The 25,346-nt window shown below is 33.2% G+C and overlaps 1 protein-coding gene across 8 annotated transcripts in view; it reads right to left on the bottom strand.

Moving 5' to 3' along the window:
- LOC100878688 (uncharacterized) overlaps positions 1 to 25,346 on the bottom strand; it is a 63,709-nt gene that overhangs the window by 8,581 nt on the left and 29,782 nt on the right. The gene's annotated exons all lie outside the window — the stretch shown is intronic.

Genomic DNA, 25,346 nt, shown 5'->3' with positions numbered 1-25,346 from the left:
GTCGATTTTTAACATAAGAGATACATTTTCAGGTTGATGTAGATATGTGTAGACTGGTCCAAAAATTACGAAGGTCTTTTATAAATTGCTGATGCTCATCGATTTTATTGTTTCTTGCAACAGAGAGTTTCGAACAAGTTTTTAATAAACTGGGTTACAGGGTGGTTTTGTAAATTTAACTATTATGTACCATGGGTTTAATTTGATGTTACAAGGTCGTTCATTTAAAGCTACCTAAATATTTTTCAATCGTAATGGCAGTCAAAATACTATCATAATTGTGACACATATGACAATAACAATATTGATAATAATGTTAAGAGAAATGTAAATAATATTTTACCAATACGAGAATAATATTGTCATGATCATATAACATAACATGATCTGTTATTTTTATCGTGGGTCGATATTTTTTTCAGCTATTTAAATTTCTAATGGACTGTTAACATACTAATAATTTTTATACCGTTTCATTAGGATAATGAGGTACTTGAAATTTCCACTGTTCACCTTCGAAAAAGCTATTTATTAAATTAATTTTCCGCCATAGTAAACTAGGTATACTTGTTATTCACGAAGAGCGAGTAAATCAAATTTGTACGTGACCTTTTTATTCGTTAAATAATTGTTGCTCGAGACGGAAAGGCATCTATTTTCCTAGAAACGAGTACACGGCTATACAGGCCATTGATTTTTAAAGAGTTATACATCTACGTGTTCCAGGTGCAGCGATCTATAGCCGTTGAAATATAATTACGATAAGAAAATCTATAATGTAGTTCGTAACAGTGTTACACTTACAAAGGTTACAAATCTAAACACTTTATTCTTACAGATACAATTTTGTTCGAGTAACAATTTCATGTAATAATGTTCGCATAAAAGTTGCGAGATAAAGTTATTTACGAGTAGCAAACTTGTGATCGAACATAATTTGAGAGATATAAAAAATTGCTGTTCTCAAATTATTTTGTTTTAATGCCTAACTTTGTATAGCGTCTTAATATAAAAAATAAAAATAAAAATGTCATAACAGAAAATAAAAAGTGAATTTCACTTTCAAAATTCTTTGACTAATTCAATCGTCATGCAATAAACTCAGACGTCGCGACGTGGTAATTGAGTTTTGATAATTAAAAATAGCCGGTTTATTCGTTGAGCTGCTTTCGAGAGCTCCTGAAACTCTTCTGATTTCAATGAATGGAAAGTAAAGTATCGTTCGAAAGAGTTTCATACGTCTAACGCGATTAAAATGAAGAAACGTAATTTCTGCGTTCTTTAATTAAATTCTAGTAGTCTCGTTTATATGAATGGCATCCTGTTGATATCGCGAATAAGTGGAGAGAATAACGGAACTTCGACATTAGACTTTGCAAAATTAATTAGGAATGAAATAATCGTTTTTTCTTTTAATTTAATAGTAAAAATAAAATAATTTTTAACACGATACAAGATGGTTTAACAAGGTTTATTGAAGGTAAAGATAGAAAACTTAAATTTGTGATGTAAATAATGAAGACATTTTTATTGTACAATGGTTAAAAAATTTTTGGACGAAATAATAATGGGTGAGACGACCAGTAGATGATATTTAGACGATGTATTTTCAAACTTGGAAATTGTATTTGTGAACTTGGAGACGTGAAAATTTCGAGATTAGGGTTTTGGAAGTTTGGGAAATTGGAGACTTGGAAATTCAAGGCTTTTGAGATTTAAGACTTCGAACACTCGGAAATTTGCAGGATCCATAACTTTAAAAATTAGGGTATCATCAGAAATTCAAGGATTCTAAATTCGAAAATTTTCACATTTGCTTATTTAAGCCTAAAAAATTCAGTCTTGAAAATTTTCAAATTTACATATTTGCTCTACACCCAGCTACATCTGTAGCGAAGTCGTCATCCGTCTGTTTCGATCCATAAAGTTAACATTGCATCCAGAATACACTAATTGCTTTGTCCTCTATAGTCCACATGTTAGTTAATTTCCCATTCTCCCGCCAAGGAAGTTCCATCAAACCGGCGAATGTAGAACGAGCGTAGATCAAGAAAACAGGTCTGTGGGTGGACAGGCAACATGTAAGGGTGAAAGATAGATCCATCAAGAACGTTCGGTGTCACGAAGGATCGGTTGTCGGGCGAACACGAAACATGGTCTTTTATCACGAACATACAAATCCCGGCACAGATTTAAATAATTCATTCAATCCCCACTGTCGTTTGCGCAATGCGGTGTTCTGGTGGTGTGTTTATGGTGCACATCGTCGAACCTCGGCTCCATTGGCGGGAAACAGACGTCGGAACGCACGTGACACGCGAAATTCAATGGCAAAGCCGGTGAAACTGTCAGAAACGCCACGTATCCGGCGCTCTTCGAAATGAGCTTCGCTACCCGGTACCGAGACCAACATCCTCTTCGACGTAGCTTTTTCGCACTTGCGCAAAACGATTACGGCGTTGCGCTCGATATCGCAAGGATTGCGCTAAAGGGGGATGGAATCTCAGGGATGGCGGCAAATGAAATGCTTGAAAATTGCTCGCCAACTCGGACAACTTTGTTTATCCAGTCTCGCCGGTTTAACACTTTCGCATCTGATATTTTTCAATGACGCTTTGTCTGCGGAGCACTTTCACACGAAACATACGTATGTTTGCGTATTGGTCGCATATTGTTCATCGCGTGTTTGCGGTTGTAAAATATTGAAACACTGGATGTAGTTACTATGTTATAAGTTTTATGTCAGATCAATTTAACCCATTTGTTATCGATACTATAGGGTATACAAATTGTATATATTTTTTCTTTATCACTTGCAGAAGATCATTAAATAAAATGTGTACTTGGTAAACACTTATAATTTCCAAAATTATTTTTCGTTTCAATGTTGACTTATAAAAGTTGGCGTATTTTATAATTCATGAGGTAAAATTAAAATAAAAATTTGGTAGTTGATTCGCGTTGTATTTGCATGCTACATAGTATACTTGCCATATGTACACAAGAATTTCATAGTAATAACAGAGGAAAAGGTGTACCATATTTTACTAGCTATAATGTCCACTTTTTGTATTTGCATTATTTTACGAGAAATCAATGCGACCTTCAGCTTTTTAAATGCAGGATCTTCAAGGTTATGACTAGGATCTTCAAGGTTATGTTAAGACAGAAAGAAATGGATCGAACATTCTGTAATCGAGTTTACTAGCACGTTGCCAATTGCCAATAAAAGCTGATGGAACTACGTATCACAATTTAGGATTTAAGACATCCATACAACTGAGAACAAATGTTGCAAACTTATTAACACATTCTTATTTTTATACCGAATCTCTAAATGGTAATGAATACTTATAACTTTCAAATAACGAATTTAAAAATTTTAATATTAAAAATGATAAATTTAAAAATTATTAACTTGGAATAATTTATTCTCACATAAAATATGTATTGTCAAATTGAAACTACATTTAAAAGATTTAAACCTCTTACAAACTGAGACGAATAAAGCGTGTGCATTAGTATCCAGCGTAACACTTGCACAGAGTACCAAGAGTGTAATCAATAGAGCTCAAAAATGCATCCTTGCTAATGGAACTCGCATCGAACACGATATAGTTCTATCAATTTTTCAGTGAGATACTGCAGAAATCAATTCGTAAATATTGATGTTTAACTAACAGATACAAGTTGTACAAATAATACTTTTTAATGAAACATTATTCGACGAGAATGTAGAAAACATTTCGGAATTTTTAAAACGAGTAAAAGTGATTTGCAACCCTTCGACAAAAACACCTGCGAAATATTTAACAAAATATAGGCGCTTATGTTATTATTTGAAAACAGGACTCTTTAAAAAGCTTTGATATCTAATTTTAGGATAACATTATTTGAAAAGTTTTCACCTACGTTCACTAAAGTTTCGAAAATAGTTTTACAAAGGAAAAGGGGTTCCAGTGTACGGTAATCGAATCGTAAATACCCCTTTGTGTAGGGAATTCAAGACGGCGAATCCTACGCCCTTTTAATGAAGGGTTAGGGTGTATATACCGGCAATACGTGATGGGTTCATCTTCTCGTAATTCCCCGTGGACACCACGTTACTCGGGGATTAAGCTATCTTCTCACAGTCAACGTTAATCCTTGGATTACTGAGCTAAATCTTCTCTGCTTCCGCGTATTTGAGATCCCCAAACCTCGAACCTCCTAATTGCTACTGTTTGAAATCTCCAAGTGTCCAAATCTAATCTAGGCAAAACCTAATCCGGACACTTAAGTTTCAGAAATTCTGCATCTTCAAATTCCCAGCTTATCCGAACTTCTACATTCTCCAAATCTGGATTTCCGAAGTTCGAATCCTGAAGTTCTCAAATTTCACAATCTTCTAAATCGAAATATCTCAAACTTTCTAAGTCCCGATATTCTTAGATTCAAAACAGTTTCGACATTTGTAAATTTGTTTCGAATTGCCCAAATTGAAACGCGTTGAAGTCTCCGAAAAAGTTTCAAAATTCCAAAGTCCCGAAGTTTCTAAAATTAAACTATATCCAAACTTCGGAATTTCGATAACGAAGATTTCAAACGTCGGAGATTCCCAAACTTCGCCAAGATTTATTGAAAACTCGTGCTCGATGAAATCACGTTTGTTAATTAAAACACGTACCGAGTATCGAACACGCAGAAAGAGGTTAACACGACGAAAGAAGTACGCATTTCCAAGGGAAGCAAAATTTGTTCATTCTGTTAGAGATCTGCTCGCCAATGGAGCAAACGATCAATACTTTTGCTCTTCTGCTCTTTCGACCCTTGACTACATTGCGTTTGGCGTCTACTCTAGCTATTCTCTCTCTTTTCCACCCAAAGTACAGACGGCGATTTTCCCCCTCAGCCGCCAATTCCCTGCCAACTTCGTGAATTTATGTCGTCTCAATTTTCGCTTCCTGTCCAGACGGAATAGCATCGCGTCGCGTTTAAACGCTCCGTAAGCCAATAACCTGCCCACAATTCGATTCAAATCGATCCGCCACAATTCCAAATTCATGTATTTTCTATTTCCCCTTGGATAATGCGGATGTTTATGCGCATATTATCGTTCGTACACCTTGGAGATGCCGAGTGTTGGTCAAAAATTTTATCACTGGATTTATGTGTCTACCCTTTCTTCAATAAATGCATTTCAGGAAATATAACGAAACTTCAGAAAAGTAATAGGTATAGCTTTTATCTGAAAGAGATGGAAGACAATATCACATAGTTCCTGTAAAGTCTTAGGGGTAGTGAAGGGATGAACTTAAATACGAAGGTTAAATTTAATAATTTCTGATATGTAATAATAAAAATGCATTAACCTACGATTTTTTCAGTTCAGGCTAACTATTACTTCAGCATGAATATAAAGTTGAAATCTTAGGTAATTTAATGATTCGTATATTATGACTTATTGATTGCCATTGTGGTTCATATGTGACAAACGTAAATCGTTATTGCACCACGATTAAATGTTCAGTATTAATTATTTGTACAATTGTCACATATGAACCACAATGACAGTCAATAAGTCATAATATACGACACAAAGAAAGAATTCTTTGAAACAATGCACACACAAGATTTTATGCTGAATTATTGCACTGTCACAGTTTCAATACGAGACAAGATTTAATGTTTGATCTCGAATGCATCTATCACAGAGTTAAAACATCGCAATCCGCATCAGGAAGTAACGGGTAATTAGCAATTAATGTCTGTAGTGTACTCGATCGATTACACGAGAGTGCAGACACTCACGACTCATTTCCACCCCTATGCCGAAAGTTCACCCCGTCAATGCCCTTTTCGGTACAGACTGCTGAAAACCACCACCGTTGCCAGAAAGTTTCAACTTCGAAGGCTGTAATCTGTATACATGGAGCAACAAAAGCTGGCCGCATCCCCTATTTTACGACGGCCATTAGCATATTATGCATTTCGCTTTCGCGTGCGCTTTTCAGAATAATCTTTACACATCGCTTTTGTATATTCGAAGTGGAGAACTCTTAATTCTGTGTTCAATGTCTCGGTAAAATAAGGACGGTTAAATACTTAAACTTGGGAAAGAGAAACTATCGTGTAAGTTTGAGGAAAGCAAACAGTGTTTCGCAATTCGTGTCGCTTATGCTTGATCGCTTTTTAGAGTTGCAGATTACATCTTTAAATCTACAATTCTGAACTGAATCTGTAAAATCTGCAGTTCTAAACTGAATTTGTAAAATCTAAAATTCTAAATTGAATTTGTAAAATCTAAAATTCTAAACTGAATTTGTCAAATGTAAAATTTTTAATTGAACTTGTAAAATAAAAATTTCTAAAATAAATTTGTAAAATCTAGTTTTAAAATGAATTTGTAAAATCTAAAATTCTAAATTGAATTTGTAAAATGTAAAATTCTAAACTGAATCTGTCAAATGTAAAATTTTTAATTGAACTTGTAAAATAAAAATTTCTAAAATAAATTTGTAAAATCTAGTTTTAAAATGAATTTGTAAAATCTAAAATTCTGAATTAAATTTGTAAAATCTAAAATGTTCAGTTGAATTTGTAAAATCTAAAATTTTCAATTGAATTTGTAAAATAAAAATTTCTAAAATAAATTTGTAAAATCTACAATTCTAAACTGAATTTGTAAAATCTAAAATTCTGAATTAAATTTGTAAAATCTAAAATGTTCAATTGAATTTGTAAAAAAAAAATTCTAAAATAAATTTGTAAAATCTAAAGTTTTAAAATGAATTTGTAAAATCTAAAATTCTGAACTAAATTCTTAAAATCTGAAATTTTCAACTAAATCTGTAAAATGAACTTCTAAATTTCATTAAGCAAATAATAAGGTAGGAAATAACTTTTTAATTAAGTTAGTTGAAAATTTCATGTAGAGTAATTAAGCACCATGCAGACGTTGTAACACATCGGTTTTCACGAAACTGTTACCGCGATAGTTTGTCGTGTTTCATGGAAAATAAGTTGAAAATTCGACAGCGAATAAAGAAAGCAAAGCGAAGGAATCGTGAAGAAAAAAGGCAAGACGAAGGAAGAATACGAGGAAAAACTCGGTTAACTAGTAACGCTCTAATTAACGTCGAAATCGTTCTGGTTGGCATAAATTAATGTGTTCGTTATCCGCGGTATCTTCGGTACTGCAGTTTTGCTTCGAAAGAATTTAATGGTTCAAAAGAATAACGCTTTTTTTGTGTGAAACATTAACCCATTAAGCGTCATTGTTGCTTCATCTCTTTAAACGTGAAAATCGTGTATACCGGGTGTTTCCATTCCATGTTAAAATCTTTGTTACTTCTATCGACATAAAAAATGCATTTTCATAATTTTCTTTCGAATTTTTAGGGTCAACTATTTGTAATCGTAATTTTCAGTATTAATCGAATTTCATTTTAAACGTAATTCTTTTTATTAACTATATTTTATTCTGTTGCAATTTTTCATTTTTAAGATATGATTTCTTGATATGAGTCGACTTAAAATTATTAAAGTAATTTATATGCAATATTTCTATTTTTACATATTAAAATACTGTGACTATACATTCATGATCGATTCTATTCATAAATTCAATTATACATTAAGTATCATGAATGTACTGCGAATTGTGATTTTAAGACTCAAAACCTCTCATAATCTTATCAGATTCTGTTCAAATGCGGAAAAGATACGAAAAATTGCGGAAATTTTCGATTATTACAATCACCTTGGATCTTTATTTCTATGAAAAGATTGAATAATTCGTTTCGTAATCCTGTACGTATTGTTCTGTGCACGGTTTCGTGACAGACGTTAGCGCAAAAATGAAAGTGAGTGATTGTATGTCTACGTAGTAATTTTCATACGAATTATTACCATCGTTAACACCATATTTATTGTCAAAAATTGAAGTTACGTTTCGCGATACTTTTACAACGATCTTCAACCTTCTTTCTTTCAAAATTGACTTTCTAATATAAATCAAAATTTCTTACCGAAAACATTCGAGTGTTTCATTTTGAAAGTTATATTAATAGTTTTATACGTAATACTGATTAATTACTCTAGAACGTTATGAAGTTACGATTGTGCTGTATAATAAGAGAAACTTGTATGAATCAGACATGTCCGATATACGAGCGAAAAGAAAAGCACGTAAATTATATCCTCACACAAATCGTTCATATAGCACATTTTTCCTTCATTACTAAAAAAATATTTCCTTTTAGACAAGTAACAAAATATTAATTCCAACTTAAAAATACGATAAAATACGAGTACCAAGAGGATGTTTTGTAATTGGTGATATATCTGAATCGCACAAAAATATGAAAGAAAATTGAATTCGAAAATGATTAATAAGAAAGACGATTAGACTAGTTCGTTATTAAGAACGCGAGAGTGATAGCTTCGAGCCTGACGGCTGAGCATGATCGTGAACAAGTATCACGGTGAAAACATACTTGTTCACGATCATGCTCAGCTGTCAGGCTCGAAGCCATCACTCGCATCCGGGCGCGCACTATTGTCGCCCTCGGATCGGTCAGTTTTCGTTAATAATTCAAAAACTAAGCTTCAGGCAACATTTTGGCAAAGGAAAAAGTTGTTCAGTATCACCCCAGCTACCAACCCCCGAAATTATGCCCGCCAGTAGCCGAACAGCCTGTATATATTTTAAAAAAAATGACCCTCTGCTACCACCAGTTACAAGGTACACCCTGCTAATGTGTTTTTTCGAAATCGTTTGTATTATTTACCCATTGGTCGCAGAAAGATTCGATCTTGAGGCAGTGTTCTTCGTCACGGATGGCTCCTTCATAGTTTCTTCGATCTTCTCGATTCTTTTCACTCGGCAAGCGTTCCGCTGCAATCCTTTTCAACGTATCAAAAATAAAAAACGCTCTGTTTTCCTCGCTCAAACGTATTCTACGACATTCTAACGCGTTCGAAGATTACTTTGTAAGCCACTTCGCTTAATGATATCCTTCCCTTAACGAGCGGTGCACTGATTTAGGAAATTTTCTAGCGAACATCGCGATGAATTACGCAATACCATCTGCGGTGTTTTTATTTCCCTCTTTATCCCGGAAACCGTCGGGTTATAATTGTTCGTTCGCTGCCTCTTTGAGCCGGTCGCAGTAATTCTCGAGATGCACGCTTTTCTCTCGCTTTCCCACCGTTAGTGCCGTCTATTTACGATACTCCCTTCCGTTCTAGCGATTTCCTCTTCCTCCGTGTTCATACGCTTCTGTTATCCCTTTTTCCACCACGTTCTAGGACTCGTTAAACTCCGCACGAAAAACGAAACGCGAACACTATTAACGGTGCGAATTTCCGAGTGGTTATTCAAGTCTGTAGGCACGATATGCAACGAGTTTACTATTGTATAAAGTGTCCCATATTTTATAGATATAACTAATTCGGTAAAAACTTGCTTCGTACTGGAAAGGTCGATTACATTTTTCGAAAAATATACGACGTTACAAATTGCATAGTAAAAGTTCAATAAATGTATCTCCTATTATTTTCTTTTAAATAAGTTTCTGTAAAAGGAAATATTTGCAATGATTATATTTAGTACTGCTTCCGAGAGTTCACAAAGTTGTCGGAGGGCTCCTGTATAATTTTTTAATTTAAATTAGTATAAACCGATGTCGAAGACTGTGGACATTCCACAAGGATCTTCTGTATGTGCCTTCGTAAATATCAGCGTTAATGCACTGTACTTCTTCTGACGAAAACAGTAAAATAATTATCCTACACATTCAAAAATGCGAGAAATTATACTCGAATAATTAAACACAAGGTGTAAACGATAGCGTACGATTAATTTTAACGAAAGTTTTCGATCAAGTTAATCAAGGAATAAACAGAATGAACGTCCAGCCGAAGAATTTACAGAAGATTTTAAATGTAGCCTTTATTTATCTCGTACATAAATACATCTCATCGATACAATCGCAACAGCTATTACGAAACTAAACGTCTTTTTAATCAAATAAAATATTCTTCAAACATTAACGTTGAGGTTCCATTTCGATCGTAAGAGTACATAACACACGGTACAGAAAAACCGACTTTTAACAGGCATTTCACACTCGAATGTTATTAAATTACATTTAAAAATGGATTCAACGGATATCCAATAAGCATCGAAGCACCGTGTCGGCATTTTATTCAATTTGAGTACGAAATAAGTATTTCAACGAACGTTACATGCGTGATTAGTATGTAGTTTTTAGGATTAAAATCCAGATTGCGATTTATATATTACAGGTTAAAATTAGATACACCGCTAACGCTATTGATTATTCAAATTAAGCTATTATTAGCACCTTCTCGTCGGCACTTTTATCAATATCTTCACGAATTCTCGAACGAGTAGTGCCTTTGCTCGATGTACACTCGGGTGCAACGCAGACTTTTTTCGTTAATTGTAAGAGTAAGTGTAGGGGAAGGTATCTTTGGGAAAAAATTCGGGAAGAATGAAAGAGAACACGGGAAGAGCCTAGAATTTGGTGAGAAATTAGGGAGAACCTAAAGAGGGCTAGCAAACACGAAGAATATAGAATCTAGGAATGTAGGAAGAACATAGAAAGAATTTAGGAAGAATCAGGAAAATTTAGGTATGACATAGGGAGATTCGAGAAAATCTAGAATCTTAGGAAATCAGACATGAATTAAGATATGGAGAAACATGGGTGAAGGAGATCCAAGGAGAATTTAAGTAAAGGTAAAACTTTTCGGAAATCTAGTAAGAATTTTGATAAAATTTCGGAAAAATCTGTAGATAAAATAGTTAAGTATAATTTAGGGAGATCTGGGGAGAAACTAGATAGAACCTAGGAAGATTTGGAATAAAGTAACCTTCAGAGATCCATGGAGGACCCAGGTAAAATTTTAGAAAATCCAATAGGAATTTAGGTATAACCTAGCGAATTCCAAGGAGCACCTAAGAAGAATCTAGGGAGATCGGAGGATAATCTAGATGTAATTTAGGGAGACCTGGGGAAACCCTAGATATAATTTAGAGAGATTGGAGGATAACCTAGATATAATTTAGGGAGATCTAGGGGGAACCTATATACAATCTGAAGAGACCTGGGCAGAATCTAGATAGATTTGGAAAAAATCTAGGTGTAACCTAGAAAGGTCCATAGAGAACCTAGGAAAATCCAACAAACACCTAAGCAGAACCCAGGGAGATCAGAGAACCTAGAAATAACCTAGGAACTTACTCCTAACTTAGGAACATCAAAATCTAGGCAGAACTTTGAGCCTCAAAAAGACCCCAAAAAAAAGATATGGGAAGATCTGACGAAATGATGCGAGATCTAGAAGTATAGAACCCAGAGAGTCTGGGAGAATCTAGCTGATTCTAACTGATCAGAGAACCTGACTGATTCGAAATCTATCTGTCCCTACACTTCCTATTATAATAACTAAAAGAAGTCTACACGTGGCCATATATGACGAGTACGGTAAGCTTCCCTACAGAAACAGGCGATATAAGAGAAAATACTTGTACCACTATGTAATGCTTGTGAGTTATTAATAATTATAGCTAGCTTTTAACCATTTGCACTTCGAAAGTTTATTTTGTCATTTAACCCATTGACTGCCAGCTACGAGATATTTCATAGTAAGCGTGTGTATCAAAACTGCCAGCTACGAGATATCTCGTAGTGTTTTTTTTTTCAATAAAAATTACTGTAAATGCTATTACAATATTATATCAGTAACTTAATATAATTATATTTTGTAAAATTTCATGTATTCTTCAAAATAAAACCTTGGCACCCAGGGCAAGACGCTCTAAATATGTCTGGCAGTCAATGGGTTAAAATGTCCCCTCAGAGGGGACAACGGAGTACAAAGGGTTAAGGACATCTTCGACAATTAACCGAATGTTAAGGCCGTGCTCTTATACTGCCATTTTCCCTAGAGAAGACTACCATTCTCGACACTATACTTACACGAAACTGTCCCATATTAACGATAAAAACGAATCGTATAATATCCATAGCATAATTCTAAAACGTAAGACTATGTACATTTCGCTTAAAGTAACAGCACAGAGAAGAAGATGAAATTTGAGCAATACTTGAATTAATTTAAAACCGCAAAGCACGCGTTTGCAATATCTAATGAGTTACAACGAAACACTTATAGATAATTCAATTATTTTCTATTATACGGAATGTCTATTGAAACTGAGTCAAAGGAGAATAAATTTTAAGTCCTGCTACGAATAATCGTTGCAAACTGTCAAATTTATTGGGAGAAAGATTCTCGGTATAGCTGGAAGAACTTTCTATTAAATATTTCAGATTTCTAAGCGTAATATTCATTGATTGCTGTTGGGATTATTAAAAATTCAGTGCTTCAACGAACGAATAATAAAGAACGGAATATTACAGTTTCAGGACTTGGAATAATCAGATAATCGTGCATGCACGAAATCGATAAAAGATTGGTAAAAAATAAATTTCTAGTCAAGTGTAATATGTAAAGGTAAATACGATGAACTACAAATACCAATTGTGGCAATAGTATGAGTATAAAACTCTATCAAAGAAGTCTCCACTGGGAATTTATAACTGGGCTTAGAAATTAAGGTATTTTAGAATTTGGAAATTTTAGAATCCGGTAATTTGGAGTCTGAGGACTTGGAAATGCGAAAACTAGAAAAATTTCAGATTTGCCAGAAATTAGAAAATATAATTTCAAACTAAAAAGTTGAGGAATGTGGTACTTCCGATAAAATATTAGCACAAAATAGAAAAAATTCTATTTTCGACAAGAGCTCGAGGCACTTATCAGTACCCTCAAATCTTACGAACGAGTACCGTAGGTGATTAACATATTAGGTCCATAACTAGAGGTGTATTCTCTGTGCAATCGATTCGACGATCGTGGAATCACTTTGAATACTGTTACGTTCAGTCTGTTTAAAACAAACGTAGACTCTTTAATTCGATGAAAATCAGAAAAGAAAATGTTATACATCGATCGTTTATAAAGTGTCAATTCAAGTCAACTGTGTTTAGAAAAATCACACGAGAACTGCTTTGTCAGCATGAAAATATACAATTTAAATATTAAGTTTTATATATTTAAATCTTAAGTTGTAATGTATATCAAGTAATACAGATTGTAATAGATATACAAGTTACTGAATATAAGGAAAAAATTTTGAAGGCAGAAAATGTACAAAAGCATATTTTATGAGAAATAAGGTCATTGTGGAAATCTTCACGCCCTCAACCTAGTAGAAAGACACGGGTAATTGTAAACAAGTGGCTTTATATTAATAGAACTACATGGTAAGTTACAATAAACACTTACTTTTAATCTAAAATAGCATGAAACTAACAGAGTCTATGTTCATTTTAAACAGGCTGTATATCGAAGTGCATGTACTTCACTGTCTACGATTACTAGTAGAAAACTATGCATACTGTGATACTCTGAGGGTTTCATGTTTAAATGCATCTTCTGGTGAGTTTATAGAACGTGTTAAATTAATTGTAGAGCGTAAACTATTTAGCGATAATTTAAACATATATTAATATATAACCTCTTCAGAAATAGGTTAAGTTTCGCTTAACACTCGATAAGTATTCGAATTCTATTTCAGGTAACTTCCCGAAGAAAACTGAGAACGGGATTATTTTATGCTTATAAAAATATCGCAAAATCACCTGAATCTTTTTAGCACTTCGAATTGAAAATTCTGAAGATTATATCTTTGATAGGTACCAAGTGTCCATAAGAGAGTACGAGGCTAACAGATATTTATGAGCATATCAGGAAGCTAGTTTCCATGTCCTTCCAGACACTAGATAGTATCAATTTAGGAAGCAAGAATTTTCCAGTTAGTTGGCTACGATAATTACAAACAGGCTTGTTACCACGGATCTTATCCCTTCAAGGGTTTCAGGCTATGACGTCACGAACATGTTCAGGGTGGTTCGAAATTAAACATGTTCGATCGATTTGCACATTTGGTTCGATAAGCCGTACAAAAATAATCGGTTCTTGAAAGAAATGTTTATTCTTCAGCGTAATCAGGTTTTTGCTCGACAATCAGTTTTCTTCGATTTTTGTTTTGCATTATACTTTTTTAATTCCTAAAAGTAAAGGCAATCATGAATTGATTCGTGTATCTTCCTATGATTTACGTTATATTACTGTTAAATACTCCCCGAAGAATTGTTTAGTTTCACTTAGATTTAAGTGAAATTATGTATGTTGTGAATGTAAAATAACCACGGTTCACTGTGTTGTAAATTGTGATTGCGATTGTGTTGTTATTGCGAAGGTGGCGATAAGTTTATTTGTAACGGAGAGCGAAGAAAGAGCGAGCGAGATAACAATTGTGAATTATTTAGAAACGATGCCTAGCCGGTGATCTTGCGTGCACAGGGCGCTTCGGTAAACTTGGGGAGGTTCAAGAGTCGGCTAGGGAAGGTACTGTCTGCATTGCCCTGAGGCCGATGTGACCCTGAGAGGGAGGTGAGTCTCCGGTAGTGAAGGACAGTGGACGGAGAAGCACTTGTTCTCCGGGACCTTCAGGTCTAGGAGTAAAGTCACTATGACAAGGGTAGTAATCGGGAAAAGTCGGAAAGGCGTGTTGCGAACATTGGAAGCCCGAATATTCATTAACTTGTCGGTTGTAGAAAATAGAAGTTATCTTCCTCGCTCTTCCAAGGATTTACATGAAAAAATTAATTATATTTCCTAACGTTGTATTATTCGGTAATACTTTTGTTCAATATATATTTTGTAAATTCAATCTATGATAATTTATACAATTTGTATTTAAATTTTTGTATAAAGTAATTAACTAATCCCGAATAAAAGAAATTTTATTCTTGTTAGTTTATCAATTAACCCTTGTCTGAATAATTTGTGTGCAAGATCCACTTCAGATGAACGCAATTTCATTTATTATAACCTAACAAATAATTTTTCAAAGAGTAAATTATGCTTTATTTTAAAGAGAAATCTGCCACTTATCAAAATCATGAATTAACAAGTAAGTTGTAACCAATGTTTTATATTACATAAACATAAGTATAATTAACAGATGTTAAAAATAATAATCGTTCTAACTCCTCGATTTTGCACAGACTTATCGAACTCGTACATTAAAATCTGATTAACTTGAGCTCAGATAAATAGAAATTACGATAAAATCTATATGGCCCTGGACGGTAGAAATGTACCATAAATATTACAAATATAATAATGTATTTATAAATACTCGTTATTAGTATAATAATTTGTTATGCAAGACATCGAATTATATTGCATAAAATTCAGTTTTCTTCATCCGTTCGAACCTTCGGAAAGAATAGAATGAAAATATCACAAACTTATTATTAGACGGACTCGTGTGGAAGATTGTTAGTCTTCCACGTAACAATTCGAAGAACTCCATTTTCCTGAAGTCGATCATAAATAAACATTAAGTTATTAATTACAACTCTCGCTTGCTAAATGATACCTGTGCGTCAACACGCATAGAGGAGGTATATATTGATATATGTTATCGTAACTGGATGACTAATTCCTATTATTGCAAGTTACATTTGACGCGTAAAAGTGGAGGATAATCTTATCGTGTTTCAGAAACATTCTGAATACGTATCGCTGAGCACTATTATGTACATACAATAAAATTAAATAAAAGATACGTAAAGAACAATATTTTTAATGCAGTATAAGAATCTCGAATCTAAAGCGTTTGACGAGTACGAAATTCCTTATCGAACAATCGCACGAGTAAGTGATAAATTAATTTATTATCGAACTAATTGCTACGGTTACTCTACGATAACACCAATATACATTAAGATAAATTGAGATAAAGGGAACTAATATTTGGCATCACCACCTACCTGTACAGGGTGGTACATTTAATGTGACCATCTTAATTATTTTCGTTATTTTCAATTATTTCCTTAACTAAATTTTTGTCATTTTGACTTTCTGTGTTGCTTCATTATTTTTTTCCTTCTATTACTTCTATTGCTTGTGTAATGAAATTTTTTTATTTTAACTTTGTTACTTAATTATGCGATGTGAAAATTTGGACTTGCTAGATTATCTTTAAATAATCTTGAAAAAATTGTAATTAACTGTAATTTTTAATACTAACATTGAGATAAACTCAGTCACTTACAAAAATATATATTTAATAATATAATAGAAAAATAGTTTTTAAATATTTTAAACCATCAAACCTGAATCGATAGTAGGTTAAGCTATAATATAGACTTTACATTAAACATTGGTAAATAAGGACAAATTACTTATTGGAAAATATTTACAAAAAATCTAAGATGATCTCTTAAAAATTCAATCCTATATACAAACGTTGAAAAAAAATCATAGAAATTTCAAATTGAAACACTCCCAACTTCGGTGCTTTACAAAAAAGAGATTAGAGAAATTCTAGAAAATTAAGAACGACAGAAATTTCAGAAGCAAAAACTGATAATTTGCGAATTTAAAAATTCAGTAACACGGAAATTTAAATCTTAAAATTTCGTATTTTCAAATGAAAAAAATGACCCCAATACCTCTTCACAACGAAAATAATTTTGGCGATCACATTAACCACCATGTATCCATAAAAAACCAACAAATAACCGCAACTAAATAAATCGTAATTACAATAGAACAAAGCTAATAATGGAAGCAATCGTGCAGCGATATTCCTTACAACATGCTGTTCAGAAAGTACGAAAGATAAAAAGAACGAAATTAAGGAACGGTAACCATAAGCCGTCGCGTGATATATTTCCTCGAAAAAATTGTTCGTAACGCCGCGTTAATACTTTCCCGAGGACCACAGCTAATTGCAAGTTTGTTCGCAGCCTACGATAATAATTAGTATACTCGTATTAGTTAATAATAATAACATTGGAAATCGGGTACGAATACGTCGACATGGCTACGCGAATTCTGCGCATATATTATTATATTATTATCGATTAAGCGACGATTAATTGGCTCAACTAGAAGACTAGAAAACACATCGAAAAAGGACGATCGAACCGAAAGTGGTTCTAACTTGGAACTTTTTGACAAGGACAAAATTTGTCGGACGCGACGGAGACTCGTATGAAATTGGAAAAATAATCTCTATCGTCCACACGCTACTTGTTATCATCAATATTCATCGTCATCGGTATCGCTATACTCGTCGATCTAATACTTGTGCTAACTTCTCTTCTCCATTGAGTATACAGGCTTTTACGAACGACTGTACGTGGCGAAAATTCAAGATTCTTTATGGTAGTTAGAAATTAAGTGGGGCACACGGGGTCGAGCGATCACTAGGAAAAGGAACTTGGGAATTTTAGATTGGGAAGACAGAAAATTTTTAGATTTGGAAATTTGCAAATTTATGGACTTGAGAATTCCAAATTTGGAAGGTTGAAAATTTCGAGATTTCAAAATTTGCAAATTTAGGGACTTGTCAATTCCAAATTTGGAAGATTGGAAATTTGCGAGCTTAGGGACTTGCGAATTCCAAATTTGGGAGATTGGAAATTTGCGAGTTTAGGAACTTGCGAATTCCAAATTTGGAAGATTGGAAATTTGCGAGTTTAGGGACTTGCGAATTCCAAATTTGAGAGATTGGAAATTTGCGAGTTTAGGGACTTGCGAATTCCAAATTTGCAAGATTTGAAATTAGTGAGTTAAGGGACTTGCGAATTCCAAATTTGGAAGATTGGAAATTTGCGAGTTTAGGGACTTGTCAATTCCAAATTTGGAAGATTGGAAATTTGCGAGCTTAGGGACTTGTCAATTCCAAATTTGAGAGATTGGAAATTTGCGAATTTAGGGACTTGCGAATTCCAAATTTGAGAGATTGGAAATTTGCGAGTTTAGGGACTTGTCAATTCCAAATTTGGAAGATTGGAAATTTGCAAATTTAGGGACTTGCAAATTCCAAACTTGGAAGATTGGAAATTTGCGAATTTAGGGACTTGCGAATTCCAAATTTGCAAGATTGGAAATTTGCGAATTTAGGGACTTGCGAATTCCAAATTTGAAAGATTGGAAATTTGAAAATTTAAGGACTTGACAATTCCAAGTTTGGAAGATTGGAAATTTGCGAGCTCAGGGACTTGTCAATTTCAAATTTAAAAGAGTAAAAATTTCGAAATTTTAAAATTTGCAAATGTAGTTATTTGAACATTCCGAATTTGAAAAATTGCAAATGTAACAACCCAAACATGTGCAAACTTATTGAAAGAACAAATATTTCAAAAACATGTACGACCAACTAAAGTCTGAACTTTCGTGTCAAAGTTCTAATCATACATTTTTTAAATAAGTTTCTAAATTAAACATGTAACACGTGCAAAGTAGCAAATGGCAAATGATTTACTAATTTTTACAAGTAACATACAATAAATTCTAAGTGAGAAATAGGAAAGAGTTAAGGGTTAAACGAAAATGTTCGGAAAATGATAAAGAACAGTTTGATTTTTCGTTGTATAAAGAATCTCGAGTTTTCGTGGTGTACAATCTCGTGTCTTGAGTAAACATAGGGTTTTCCAATAGGAGTTTTAGGTTTCTTAAGACGTCGGGAATTTACAAGTTAAATAATACAACTTATAATAATTATTATGAAACTGGGAATATGAAGGTACCTGGTTTCGATCAGTACCACCATAATTCAACTACCATACTCCGATCATAGTAATTCTATTCGAAAGTTAGTCTTTATCAACCCCATCAATGTTCAAAACTAACTTCTACTATTATTTGATCCTTACTCGTACACAATAGTGTAGAAATATTCTCAAAACGTCCCTGAACAATTACCTGCTTTGAAATTTAGCCGCAAAATTGAGTTAGGGTCAATGTATGAGGCACCTCTATTTTCTTTGGGATCATGTGAAAATCAATGGACACGCCATCAACCCGCAAACCGTTTCAATGACAAGATTTGAAATCTATTTTTAACAAAATTGCAACTAACCAAAATTGATGACTTTTTAACTTTGAAAAAATTGAACTATTTTCACTTAAGGTCTATGTAAAATGAAAAGCTCTGCAAGTTTCTGAATTACTTCAAAATTTCCCATAACAAATATTTACAGATTTTAGTAAAAATCTCTTTACAAAAAAACAACTAAGTTATTTGACGCATATTTTCATTTTAATTAAATTAATTTTCAGATTGAAGACGAATAAAATTTTCGTGGTTAACAAGGTGGTTGTATCGACTGTGAAGTCAGTTTCAAAAGTTAAACTCCATACGCAAATGACTGCCAGGTGCAATGATTCGAAAAATGCAAAACACAGAACTCTAAATTGCAAAACTATTATCTCCTTGGCATACACCGTCACATTCATGACGCACACTATCACTTTTATTATGACAAACCTGATTCATATTTTTCCCATGACTGAACTTTGATTCAGCGCTGATCATAATCTGCACGATCAACGATCATAAAATAAAATCAACCTAACTCTCTTTATTCATAGACAATAAATAATTAGCTCCGACTGACGCAACTGATAAAGCAGGAGGTTAATGAGCTCATTTGTTAAGTTCATAAAATGTGAAGTATATGTATTTGTTTCAAAATTTCTTAATCCACAGCACTCAAAAATTGACACATTCTATTTAATACAATTGCAATAGGTATTTTTTACCTAAATGTGTTATATGATGTGTAAACATAATAGAGATCATAACTTGAAAAGAATCAAACTTGTTAACTAATGTCTGCCAAGAGTAAAAATACTTTCCAGAGCAAAGGATCAATCTAAAGCTCACATGTCACAGAAGTATGTCAGCAAAGGATTGATTCGCAACTTCAAATGCGATTATCTTAAAACATAACTGTATTTCAGGTATAATCCCCTTCAAACTTAGGATAGAATCCCCTTCAAATACAATTATTTCTCGACACCTTCGGACTTCAAATTTCATCAATATGTAAAATTGAAAGCAAAGCGATACAACCACCTAGTTCTTTCTACAGTTCACTAAGGTTCGCGAGGAAGGTATTGGAAAACCCTGATTTTGCAACGAACCGCGTGATCGTGGATCAAGCTGAAAGGACATGGCGAGAAAGCACGTGTCGCGATATTGTTTCGCCATTTATTATGTTTCTCATTGTTCACACATCTCTCTTCTAGTCGGAGAGTGTTATCTGGCCTTATCAGTGTCCCTGCCTAAGTGTACGTCCGTGTTTTCAACGTTATGCCGACTTAGTCACTGCGATTAATGTGGATTCGCTAGTCGACAGAGAAGGGCCGGCGGGTTGTAGTCGCTAGTTAGGATATGTCAGCTGGTAGTAGTCCCCACCCGCGGAGTCCTCATCGGGGCTTTGCAATTGCTTCACTCGCTTTATTAGCGCGCTAGAACACAAAATACTATCGCTGAATTCACGTTCTCCAATTGTTTTCTTTAATTTTTAGATTAATTTCATACAAAGGGCGTAGCCGAACAAGACGGTCAAAGGTGCTCTCAAACCAAATGACGCGATACGTCATTCGATAGCTTATACAAAGAGTCTTACATCAACCTTCAACCCCTTATCTGAATTGGAAGAGTATTCGAGGAAGAAAATCGAAATTTTTCCCTATTATTTTTAATGATACTCGAACATATTTTTGTGTTATTAATATTATTTTTCCTATTTAATGACGCACATCCGAAAACTTGAGGACCCAGTTACAAAATTTTTTCAGACTCCTCCGATTGCAAAGATTCTGACTGTAAAAAGTATAAATGAGAAGTTGAAGAAATGCGACATTTCATTGAAAATGTAGGAATATAAACTTTTATATTATTGATGTACTACAAATATTTTATATTGAAGTAAGAAAAAAAGGATTTCGATTTTTCCCCGTTATTACCCTTCCAGCTGAGATAGAGGATTGAATGTTGCTGTGAGACGTTCTTTTTGGATAAAGCATCGGATGATGCATTGCAAGTTTCATGTGGCTCGAGGGTACATTCGGCCATCTTATTCGGCTATACTCTTTCGCGCCATTTTTACACGTTCGCTCATATCGTGCCAATTCTAACGGGCTATTTATAATAATAAAATTTGTCTTACGCGAAACTGCGTTCTTTCTTCTGCGTCGATGTATCGAAATACCGTGGGGTGTTTGAATAATACACGATGAAACGAGGCAAAATTTACGATTCACGTGACTCGAGATACAACGGGTGTTCTTAAGGGCGCATATACAATTAAACATTTGACAATTTTTGGCTCTCGAACTTTTGTATATTATTGTACAGTGAAATATTGATTTACGATCCAATAATAATTGTTTTCTCGTATGTGTAACTTGTTCAGGGATTTCTTTTAAAATTCTCTGGTGTAACTATACCTCACCCAATTTAGGGTAACTGTATTTCAACCAATTTAATTTTATAACAGTTATATAAGTAAATTTTAAGGGAAGCAGTCGTAATACGTGAGCTGATGGATTTCAAAATAAAATAAATTGAACTTGCATACTTGTGTAGCCTTGAAGGTAATGATTTTAAGTAGAGATAAAATGTAGGTAATTCTACCACATGCATTAATCATTGACACGACTAATTTTCATGAAAATGCATAAGAATGAAATTCTGCTAAATGTAAAATGTCTGAGTTGTGACTTCAATTATAAAATATGCATTTATATCTTAAGGTATATGAATTCAAGTATTTCGTGCAATGCTATTAATTTAGAATGTTTAAAGAGGTCATGCGAATTTTTGAAAAAATTATTCCCAGAAAACTCATCAATAAGTTCGCGTTTACAAATTAAAACGTGAGGGCTGCAGCTTAGCGAAAATGATTACGCAAACTTTTCATCACCGTTTTTGCACGAAAAGTCCTTTACTTTTATTTTCGATGAATCTGAATTTTTATCATATTAATCCTCTTTTACCCTCATATTTTATTACATTCAATAAAATACTGAATTTTCAAAGCTGCTTGTAATTTTCAATATTAAGTGAATTCCGTTAAAGTAAATGAACTTATGTAAAAATTCACAGGTTACATGCGAGGAACACGTTGCACATTAGCTCAAAGTAGAATGGCTATCGATAATCCAAAATCGAGTCACTATCAACAATGACTTAAAGTACATTACTCAAACAAGAGAGAAATATTCAGCAAATATTTTTTAGAGAATGTGCACATTTTATTTTAAGACGAAAATTTGTATATTTCGAAATCTACCGCTTGCTGCAATTCCCACTTTATACAAACGTTTACGCAGTTATTTTCATTTAATTTTAAAGCATGAAACCGATACGTCATATGTACACAGCACATATTTTGCAACACATACTTGTATGTCATCAATTTGTGTCAGACGTTCTCTTTCGAAATCGGTTATTTGATATGTAACAACATAGTGCGGATATTTGTGTCCACATTTTTCAACCGAACTTCCATAGAATTTTCTAACGAAACCACTTTTCCATAAAGCAAGGTACAAGTGTTTTACTTTCTTCTTGAAAAAGTACGAGCTCTTCAGAGATGCCACACGTATATGCGCTCTTAACGAACGGAAACTGAAAGAAACGCACGAAAAATGGAGAGAAGTTCAACGCAACTAACGCTCGTCTTTTTTTTATGATTAATATTAAGGGAACTGCGTGATGAAACTCTGTCATTACTGCCAGTAAAACAGCTCTTTCCCAGCGGTTTCTTTTGTTCGTTCCAAGGATAGCTATTTCCTTTCGCAAACTTCTCTCGTTCATTGTTTCATCCGACATTTATTTTATAAACGCATCATTTTTGCTTTGATTATTTTCGCAACTCTTAAATCGCACGCTGAAAGTATCCTAAACTCTCTGGACAAGAAAAAGCGAACCAAACACGTAGAAGCAACATATTTTACACGAAGCAAACGAAGAAACCCCTTGCGCTATTTTGACGACTCGTGACGCAGGACTTCGGGATTTTACAGGAAATTTACAATTTTTAATATGCTTCGATTTGGAGTTCAAGTCCAATTATAGTCAACGACTAATAACAAATTGACATTTCAGATTTCTTTGTCTTTAATTTTGTAGCTGTGATTAGTTCTGACAAATAAATCATAGGGCAAGGGGTTAATAGTCGACTCGTTCGAAAAACACGAATCCTTTGCCTTATGGTTACGTTCTGATGAGACGAGTGAAACTGTTTCAAAAATCGTACGTAACGCTTTGATATATCATTCTGAAGGATTATTATTCGCTGCTGAGCAATATAATATTGCGTTACACAGCGAATAGGTACTTTCTCATTATCTCCATCTGACTCGAATGAATTACGGAAGTGGAGTAACTATTAAACGAGGCAGTAAACTAGCATTGGTGTAATAAACTCTTTATTAGAGATACACCTGAGTGTAACAGTCTTATAAAAATGATTGAAGCTTGGAAATGGAATGATGTCATAACCCAGAGAAAATTTCTAAATTTTTAACTTTAACAATTTGCAAATTCAAAAATTTACCAAACTGGAAATTTTCATGCAAACATGGAAATTTGCAAACTCTTAATTTCGTGAATCTCAAATTTAAAGTCCATAAATCTTAAATTTCTGAGTTCCTAAATTTTTAAATTTGACTACTTTAAATTTTTCGAATTTCAAAGTTTATAATTTCCTAAATTCCCAAGTTTTTAGATTCAGTTTTCAAATTTCCCGCCAATTTCAGATCTTTGAATTTATAAATTCCCAAATCTCTAAATCTTTAAATTAAATTAATTTTTTTAATTTTACTGAAATTTTAAGGTTCTAAATTCTCAAATTTTTGAGGTTATAAATTTTCCAGTCAAATATCCAAATCCACAAAATTTCATGGCTCAAAGTTTCAGCTCCCTGAATTTCTAAATTTGAAATCTTCATCTGCTCATCACTGGAATTTTTATCAATTTTTAAAATTAATTTGAATCGAGGTAATGGGAAAGTACCGTTTAATATGCACATATATTTCAATACTTTATTATTTAAAATAATAATAAATACAGATTTACCGCCTACATAGCTCTAAATATATTGCCTTCTTTATACATATTTTTTATACCTGCAATATAGCGATAAAATTTACTATAAGGCAAGGATTTAAAAATATAACTAAAAAAGTTGTTTTAAACAACGACGTAAATACGAACGCAGATTTTCGACAGAATCAGCGCAAACCGTACTAAAATATATATATTGAATTTATCTGGAGATTTTAATGCTTCTGTGGTTTAATAAGATAATTTCATTCGGTGATTCTATAACGTATTAAATAAAAAATTGTATCCGGGCAAAATTCACAAAAATTTAAGAGTAGTTTCTACGAGTCTACATTACAGATCAGAGTAAACTACATACGAATGACGAAGGAAACAAAATGGCGTACATTTTTCAAACATTCATCGCTAAAAAATTTAGGTAATTGTACACATGCAGCATACACGACGAAAGCGCAATTAAATTACAACTTACGATGGAGCTACGTGAAAGAAATAATTTAGATGTAATATAATCTAATGCAAACTACGGTAAAACGTTGCTTTATGTAGACTGCGATACATGTTAATAGAGATTGAAGATATTACACGATCAATATAAAATACGGTAGACTTTAGTTACATCGCCACCGACGAAGAAAAGTAGAATTTGCAAATTTGTCAATTTAGTAGTTTAGGGAATTATAATTAATATTTGATCAGAATAGAAGCTATTCGTTATTGTTACAATAATTTCGTTCCTTTCAAAATTTTTGTTCGAGAAAGTTCGACTACATTTTACAAAAAAGAAGAAGAAATATTAGTTCTCGAATAGCTTTGTCTTATTTGAAATTTATTAGTAGCAAAAATGTATTATAAACAAAAATTGTATCTTACCTTATGAAATAACGAATTTGTTTTGGAGTGAACGAAATATATCGGAATTGTTTTCCCAGTGACATTCAATTTTATCTGCTAAAGAATCTATTACTATCGATAAAATATTAAAAATGTATCGCTTAAGAAAATGAAACTGATCCATATTTCATTTGAAACTACCATATGTGCATTATATTTATTTTTGCTTATAAAATAACTCCTATTTGCGTCTTATAATTAATCTGCAATTGTAAAATAATAAGATGCATATGACTGTATATATACGTACATTTCTATAAACTCGTGTTACTGTAACTAACAGAAGATTCCTAATGACAACGAAATAATATCTATGGATTCGATAAACAGTGTCACTAACGCTGATATTTTGCTAATGTTATATATTTAAATATTATTTCAATTAATTGTTAATAATGGCTAAAATATTTCCGAAGAAAAACGAATGTAT

This window comes from Megachile rotundata, chromosome 1 (genome assembly GCF_050947335.1).
Source record: "Megachile rotundata isolate GNS110a chromosome 1, iyMegRotu1, whole genome shotgun sequence".
NCBI lineage: Eukaryota > Metazoa > Arthropoda > Insecta > Hymenoptera > Megachilidae > Megachile > Megachile rotundata.
The sequence above is the reverse complement of the archived record's forward strand: the minus strand, read 5'-3'. Positions and strand labels throughout refer to the sequence as shown.